This window comes from Carassius gibelio, chromosome A2, assembly GCF_023724105.1.
Source record: "Carassius gibelio isolate Cgi1373 ecotype wild population from Czech Republic chromosome A2, carGib1.2-hapl.c, whole genome shotgun sequence".
Lineage (NCBI taxonomy): Eukaryota > Metazoa > Chordata > Actinopteri > Cypriniformes > Cyprinidae > Carassius > Carassius gibelio.
This window is the reverse complement of record NC_068372.1, coordinates 7,815,873-7,824,995: the sequence shown is the minus strand read 5'-3', so window position 1 is coordinate 7,824,995 and position 9,123 is coordinate 7,815,873. Positions and strand designations below refer to the sequence as shown.

General features: G+C 42.3%; 1 pseudogene; it reads right to left on the bottom strand.

The window, feature by feature from the left end:
* Positions 1-6,000: 6,000 nt before the first annotated feature.
* Positions 6,001-9,123, bottom strand: part of LOC127939429 (dual specificity protein phosphatase CDC14AB-like) — a 39,851-nt pseudogene continuing 36,728 nt past the window's right edge.

Sequence of the window (9,123 nt, the reverse complement as noted above, 5' to 3'; positions counted from 1 at the left end):
TTTGTCGGGTCTCTTCATTTGCTACTAACGTGTGCCTACCTCTGTGCTCCATGTTGGATATCTCCTGTGTTGGATATAATAAAAGCCTTATTTCGTTTATCCTCGGCTCCGTGTTCCTTCAGGCAGCGAAAACCGTGACAGAAGACCCAACCTAAAAAAGAAAGTTTAAAACCGCGTGTCTTTCCCTCCGTTTTGCTTTCGTTTTTTCACAGTCTTTTCTTTTCTTAGTTTCTATGGATCCCCTCTATCGTCCCGAATTCCTCATCCTCCTGCTGAAGCAGGAAGGACGTTCTCTCGAGGACCATACCAGACAGTTTCTCCTATTAGCTAATGCCACCAGCTACCCGGACGACGCGCTCTGCACCTTCTACAACACCAGCCTGAACTCCAAATGCAGAGCGTTGTCGTCCGAAGATGGTCCTCGGGAGGATTTCGCCGCATTCGTGGAGTGGACTCTGGCGAGAAATGGCTCACCTTTCACCGTCTGCCCGATAGTGGATCTCGCCAGTCCCACTCCCGACCCAGAGACCAGCCAGCCACCATCACGCCGCACGGAGCCAGAGCCCACCGCAGAGCCCGAGCCATCCACTGACAGGGAACAGGATCTCGAGAGCGCGACTGACCAGGTGTGTGAGCCGGCAACACCGTGCATCGTGGGAGTCCTCGTGGAGATCGAGGGCGTGGAGGAAAGCCCTGCCCACACTCCTGCGACTGAGGGTGAGCTGTATACAGTCTCTGAAGGTCATATGGAGCAAGTTCTGGATCTGATGGACTGGTCTATGGAGGTAATCCCTAATATTCCTGTTTCTCCGCTGGTTCCGTCCAGCCCTGACTCCCCTGTATACCCTCTCAGTCTCCCACTCCTACCTCCTCCAGTCATTTCCTCTGCTCCATTTCCGCTGGTTCCATCCAGCCATGAATTTTCTGTTTCTCCGCTGGTTCCGCCCAGCTCTGAATCTTCTGTGTCTCCGCTGGTTCCGCCCAGCCCTGAGTTTTCTGTTTCTCCACTGGTTCCACCCAGCCCTGAGTTTCCGGTGTCTCCGCTGGTTCCGCCCAGCCATGAATTTTCTGTGTCTCCGCTGGTTCCGCCCAGCCATGATTTTTCTGTTTCACCGCTCGTTCCGCCCAGCCCTGAATCTTCTGTGTCTCCTGTATTCCCTCCCAGCCTCCCTCTCCCACCTCCTCCCAAACCTGCTGGTCCCTCTGCTCCACTTCCGCTGGTTCCGTCCAGCCCTGATCCTCCTGTCCTTCCTCCCATCCTTCTCCTCTCTCCTCCTCCTAGACCAGCCAGTTCCTCGTCATCCCTGCTGGTGCCAGTCAGTCCCGCAGCTCACCCTCAGTCCGCGCCATCGGGGCGCGATGGTTCGCCGCTGGACTGCCAGTCTCCAGCTCCGCCTTGGCGCGTTAAGGCCCTGTCTCCGCCTCCGGCCTCTGAGCCCTGGACTCCTCCTTTGTCCTTCGACCCAGCGGCTCCGCCTTGGCTCTTAGCTCCCTCGTCTCCACCGTGGCCTGTCATCCCACCTGCTCCACCGGGCTCCCTCGTCCCTCCGGCTCCACCTTGGTCAGTCGTCGACCATCCGCCGCCTCGGGACTCCACTCCTCTGGTTCCACCTCGTCACTCCATCCCTCCGGCTCTGTCAGGCTCCTCCTTCCCTCCGGTTCCACTTCCATCCTCGGTCGCTCCGGCTCCACAGCGGTCTGCCAGGACCCCGCCTCCGCCTTGGTCGCCTGAGCCTTCTGCTCCACCTAGGCCCTCCGGATCCTCGAGGTCACCCTGGCTCTGCGGCTGTGCTGCTCCATCTTGGGCTCCTCACCCACCGGTGCAGTCTCCGCCTGTCGGCCCCCTGGTGTCGTTGACCCCTCCTTCACCATGGCTCCTCCCGCCGTCGACTCCACCTTGGATCTCCGTCCTGGCTGGTCTCTGGTGGACCATCTGGCTCCTCCTGCTCCTGGCTCCTTCCTCCGTCATCTCCTCCCTGGCTCCTCCTTCTGTGGTCCCTGTCTGCTGGCCCCCTCCTGGGAGTCCGTCCTCCACCGGAACCTCCTCCCAAGTTCCCACCCACGCCTCCCTCTGTTGTTTCTATGGTGCGAGGACGCACCTACCGGGAGGGGGGAGTACTGTCACACCTGGACTCATTTAGTGTGTTTTTGCCCGTGACCCAGTTTCTGTCTTTCCGTGTTTGGTTTGATTAGTTCCCAGGTGTGTCTATTCTATTCCTCATGTGTTCCATGTCCCTGTTAATTTAGTCATGCCATCCACCTGTGTTTCCCCAATTATCCTCTGTACATAAGCCTTTACCTTTCAGTTCTGTTTTGTCGGGTCTCTTCATTTGCTACTAACGTGTGCCTGCCTCTGTGCTCAATGTTGGATATCTCCTGTGTTGGATATAATAAAAGCCTTATTTCGTTTATCCTCGGCTCCGTGTTCCTTCAGGCAGCGAAAACAGTGACAATTATCAGGGTCACTTTAACCCACGGCAACAGTGATAAAGTAGCCCAATTCCATGGGAAAACCGCGGACTTGGCAAAAGTCCAAAACAGCCCATAATAACTTATGACAAAAAGGATTTACTAATTTGGACAAAGACATCCAGCTATGGCTACATCTAAAAAAAAAAAAAAAATTAAATTTATTTTTTGTCATTTTCATTGGTCTTTCAGGTCATTTCCAGGTATTAAATATATCATATGAATAATGCAGTGCTAATTGACTTAACATTTATAAGAATATTGAAACTATTTTGCCTTATGTGTTTGTATTAGCCTAAAATTGTCATTAGTAAAACACAGAAAAAAATAATAATATAAAATACAAATGATTGGTTTTCATTAGCAGTGTATTTGATTTCTTAGGCAATTAAAAGACATAAGGAAAAATAAAGCCTGTCAATTAGACAAGTCAAAATATCTATATATTTTTTTTTTTTACATTTCTGTCTCCCTCATTTCTGAAATGATGGCTATGCCTATTTCACATAGAGCAGCTGTTACTACACAATGCCGTTGTTAACTGAGAAGATGCACAAATAAACGCTGGAAATGAATGTGGATTTGTGCAGCTTCTCAGTTAACAATGGCTCTGTGTAGTAACAGCTGCTCTATGTTAAATCACGCACGTGATGGAATTTACCGCTGATTAGAGAACCGGCTTTACTGACGAGATGCGCATAACGATTGGCCAATCGAGATCGGAGAAGCCCTAATATATATATATATATATATATATATATATATATATATATATAGGTTAGTTGGGCATAGGTTTATACTCTTTTAACTTATTTGTTGTATGTCTGTACAGTTGCATCTGAAAAAAAAATAAGAATATCATGGAAAATGATGTTTTGTCAAATTTTCTGATTTTATAGATTCATTGCACACAACCTGAAATGTTTCAATAGTTTTACAGCTTATGGCTTACAGCTTAGGAAAATTAAAAATTTAGTATTTCAAAAAAAATAGAATATTCGATTTTTAGCTTGATTAGTTTCATTCATTTTGAGTATGAATACTGAGTACCTCTTGGGATAGTTTGGAACATGCAACCACAATTATTAAAAAAAGACTGGAAGACTTTACTGTTCTCCAGAAGACTATCATCAACACCCTTCACAAGGAGGGTAAGCCACAGAAGGTCATTGACAGAGTGCTGTATCAAAATATATTCATAGAAAGTTGACTGGAAGGAAAAAGTGTGGTAGGAAATGGTGCACAAGCAACAGGGATGACCACAGCCTTGAAGATTGTCAGGAAAAACTGATTCAAGAACTTGAGAGAGCTTCACAAGAAGTGGACTGGTCAGTGCTTCAAGAGTCACCATACTCAGATGTTTTCAGGAAAAGTGCTACAGCTGTGACATTCCCTAGAACCAAGCCCCTACTGACCCAGAAAAAATCAGAAGCATTTAACCCTGGGTAAGGTGAAAAAGAACTGTCCAAAGTCCTCTTTTAAGATTAAAATAAATTTTGTATTTCATTTGGAAATCAAGATTTGAGTCTGGAGGAAGACTGGAGAGGCACAGAATCCATAGTCCAGTGTGAGGTTTCTGAAGTCAGAGATTATTTGGGTGCCGTGAGGTCTGCTGGTTTTGGTTTTTTCAAGTCAATGCAGCAATCTACCCAGATTTTATCTGCTGACAAGCTTTATGTAGATGCTGATTTCCTTTTCCAGCAGGACTTTAGCACCTGCCCACAGTGCCAAAACCACTTCATTTTTTTTATTACTTCCAAGTGGTTATCACCACTTCCAAGGTAGCTTTCGAAGCAACCTGGGCTTCAGTAATGCCTCAGCAGTGCCACAGGCTGAACACCTTCATGTAAGTGAGCTGAAAACCTTTCATGCATGTTTTGAAGCAACAGTCCGCCGATGTGCACAGATGAAAAGAACATCTGCGTCAGTGACATGTGCAAAATCACTTTATTAGATGTTGAGGTTTGTCGAGCTCTGAAGCGTGTGAGCATCAGGAAAGTGGCTGGTCCAGACAGGATTTCTGGTCGTGTATTGAGATCATGTGCCACTCAACTGGTTTGATTGTTTATATCCATCTTTAACGAGTCCCTTGCGCAGTCAGTTGTTCTTACATGCTTTTAAAAAAAATCTATCATCGTTTTTGGAAACCTATTGTTTTATCTGCTACAGCTAGGCAGACACTTCTGCAGTCTGATGGCAAAAACGTAGAGACACAGAAGGAGTTTCTTCCACCACGCTATCAGACTACGTACTAAACATCGACATTAACCATACTGCACTTTAGAGACTCTGGTAGTGAAGGCTTACCCAATAACTCTCTGCACACTGCACTTTTTAGAGATAACCTATATGCAGCTCATCCTCACTGCACGTTGTTTACATCTCTGCACATGCATGTGTAGCAGTTTCTGTGTAGCATCTCTACATTTCATCTATGTAGTAGTTTAATGTACTGTGTATATTTCATTATTTTGTATTTAATTTTCATCTTATTTTTTTCTTCTCATTTTTTTATTTTTTATATTTCATTATTTATAATAAATTTTTCTTATTTTTGCAAAGTCTCAAAAAAGTATGCCCGACCTACATTTCACTGCTTGTTGTATGTAATATAACTTGTAGGTAACAAATTAAATCTTGAATCTTTTTTTGATTGATCTTTGAGAAAATATTCACACTTTATGATATACGGCATTTTTTTCCCCTAAGCTGTAAGTCATAACCATCTGAATAAAAAAAAAAAAAAAAAAACATTTGACATATTTCAGTTTGTGTGCAGTGAATAGAGTTTGCTTTTTTTTTTTTTACAAAAAATAAAGAACTTTTCCATGATGTTCTAATTTTTTAAGATTCACCTGTATTTATGTAGCACCATGGTCCTGTAAGGCATTACATTTCGTTCCATTTAATCGTTCCATACATGTATTGGAATGACGTTAAAGCTCAACTTAACTTGGCTTGACTTGAAGTCTGAAACCACCTGCTAAAGACATGGTCTGAAACTAATTGTGACTGGAGCTACAAGAAAGGCCAGTCAACTAGACTCAAATTTTCCCAGTATTTCCTCCATGTATCAGTCACCAGAGCATTTGCCTTCTGTTGGCTCTTTTGACCATCAGTCTACTTTGCTAAATGCAGTAAACTGGCCCAGCACAAGCATATTTTTTGTAGAAAACATACCCCTGAGACAATCAGGTAATTAGGCCTTCTCGTGAATATTACTGATTTTTCTCACATTCATGAAGCTACGGACCCTGAGGATAAGGTTGGTGCATTTACCTCCGCTATCAGGTCTTTCTTGGATAAAACATTTCCATTGAAGAAAGTCTCTATCACAAACAATGATAAGCCTCTGATGACTGCACAAATTAAAGATCTGATAAAAGATAGATAGCATGAATTTTGTTCTGACAATTAAACCTCTTATAGGAAATTAAAATCAATCATTGGCAAAAAAAATCAAGAATGCAAAGATACAATATTAACAGCATGAGGTGGAGGAACTGTGACGCACCAAGCCTAAACAATAATTTAAGACTGTGAAGACATTAACAGAGATGGAAGGAGACAAGAGTGATGTGGTGTCTCACATCAAAACATTGTGCAACATGAGTGTGATATTCTGGCTAGGCACTTTGCGTCTGTGTGGAATTTTTTAAGCCACACTTCTCTGTCTGACGAAGATGTTGCCTGGAAGTAGTCAAATTTTAGTATGCCTCCTGTGAGTAATGGACAAGTTAAGGATAGATGTAAAGCGAATGCAGCCAAGGTTGCTGGGTCTGACTGCATTCCTACTTGTGTGCTAAAGACTTTTCATGAAGAGTTGGGACCGGTGATATCTTCAATACAAGCATCCAACATAACATTTTCCCCAAAATTATGAATATGGGTCACCATACTTGGCTGGATGTCATGTCACTTTACATTATTTAGCCGACCTGCATAGTATCAGATGGCCCGTTATCTGAACAACAGAGACCAAAAGGTGAAGTGAGGCTCCTGTGTGTAAAACTCCTTTCCAGTTCCAGCTGGTGTTCCTCAGGGTGGACTTCTATCCCCTCTGCCTTTTGTCATTTTGTCATTTATATTGGTGATGAATGGGGCTAAGGCCCTCTTTACACTATATTGCATGTTTCAGAAACACACTCTGTCCACACTAACCAACCAAAAATGCAGGTTACATGACCACTGATGCAGGTCCAACAATGAGCATGATGTTATTGTTTACATGGTTGTCATGGATACACAAAGAGCCTGCCATTGGTTCAAAAGTCACCGTTTTGGTCTGTTTACACTGAAATGGAACCCCAGAGTTTTCAGTATAAAACGGGGTCTGCAGCATTTCAAAGGTCTCCATTTTCGAGGGTCAAAAACCCTAGGGTAATGTAAATGACAGGCATAACCATAGCAAAATTTATGCTTTTTAAAATGAAAATGCACTAGTGGAAACATCGCCTAAGTCTGTTGACATGATAATTAGTGCCAAGAGACATGACAACATTCCCTCCCCTTCCTCTCCTGTACATGATTGTCTTGGAGTATGTATATGTTTGACGTATTTTAGCATTTTGTGTTGCAATATCTTGTTCAATTCAATTCAATTGAACAATATCTTGTCTTATCAAACTTCAAATTCATATAAAATGAAACTAAATTATAAATCATCAAACATGCGGGAATGTGTAGATTTACGTGCAATCCAAGCATTTCAAAACCATCATGGCAGTATGTGTTAGAAGTGTTTCCAGCAGTGGTCACAAGAGTACCGCAGTCTGTACAATAGGAGGTGTATCATAGTTTTTGCAGATTCGTTTGAATATCGTTACACCCCTAGTAAAATAGACCTTGGAAAAAATAAAATAAAAATTATTTCATGCAATGTATCTAAACATTGATGTACCTTTTTAGATTGCCAGTGGATTAGGAAGGGCTGTTTGTTAGTCTCCGTGGTGCTGTGGAAGAGGAGAGGAGGAGAGGAGTTTTGAAAGACTTGGAAGGGGAAATGGTGCCTGGAGCTGAGCTTATTCCACTGCCAAAAAAGAAAAAAAGAAGACAAATAGCAGAGCAGTTTATTAATAGGTAATTATTTATTTAGGAATTTCCGTTCGGAAATGTCCTCATGGAATAAAGGAAGTTTTCTCTTAAGTTCAGTACCTCAATAAAATTAATGATTTTCAAAACTGCGATGCTTTTATGTGATAGCGTGGCACTTGGTACAGGTCACTGCCACTGTTGTGCAAAATGTAGTCCCCCTATACAAAGTGATTTTATTTACTTTACGATGCATTATTTTTGTAAATTTAAGGCAGCATGGAATTAAAATATATAACTACCTATAAATAAATAAATATAATTAACTCATTCTGTAGTGTAACAAATCAGTGTCAATAGCAGTCTTTATTGTACACTCAGATGTGATTGGTAGATTCAGTTTCTCAGAGATCTCACCTCATCCACACTTGGTGGTTTCAGAATGGTGCTGTCGATGGACATGTCGTCCATGCTGGAGATGAGAGGGGCTATGTTTCTGTCCTGTTGTTGACTTTGCCTCAGCTGCTGTTGCTTCTGCTCGGACCGATGGAGATCACCTTGCACCCACATACTGTGCTGCTTCCTTGAGAGAAACATAGTTCTTCTAAACAGAACCTCTAAACAATTTTTTGTCATTATGTGCCTCGGTCTGTCTGTAGACAGACATTTTTGACTTTGACTGTTTGGACTTACTACTCTTCAAGAAAGTGCTGCTGTGGTGCAATGATTGAGCCTAGTCTGCAGATTCACATCCAGGCAATGTCCTCAGTTGCTGTGAAGAGACAATGCTTCATCAGGTAGCAGCCTATCAGAGTGCCTGTCCTGCCAAGGACAGCTGTGCACAGAAAATAATATTATAATGATTTAAATCGAAATAAAAAATTATATTTAAAAAATATATATTTGAATGAGAATCATTTGAATGCTTCCCTTCAAAGCAGATAAACAAGGTACATCATGGACAGGTTGCATTACTTACCATCATCCTCATAAACCTATTAAATCATAAAATAAATAGGTATGCACTTATGTTTTGGGTGCTAGTGAGCAGGCTATGGAGTAGACATTTCTTTGGTTAGGTTCGTCAAAATATATATGAAAAAAACATTAAAATGTGATTTATGTGTAATATATATTTTTTGGTGCAGTGTGATGAAAATACAAAGTGACATACAGCACATTGTGAAAATTACACAAAGAGTTACACAAACTTGCACACTTTTTAGATTACGTCAATATGCCTACCTAGTGAAGGACGTACAGCAACTAACAGTTCTGGTGGCAATGAGGAAATTAAATACGAAATAAAGGCCTTTAAAACAAGTTGCCGCAGCATCCACCTATTAATCGCTGATCTAGGGTGCATGAAGAAAAGAAATCTAACTGAAATGGAAGAAGGCCTCAACACATGCTCTGATTACATAACAGGTTTTCAAAAATCCTTGCACAAGCTGGAATCAGATATTGCTAACCTACAGGAAAAATCTTGATTTAGAGGAATGCCTGAGGAGATGCAACCTTCAGATAATGAATGTGTCAGGACTCAAGTACCCCTAAATTAATGTCTAAACTGCTTAAGGAAGTATTAAGAATGGAAACTGAAATTGATGATAACATGGGTGT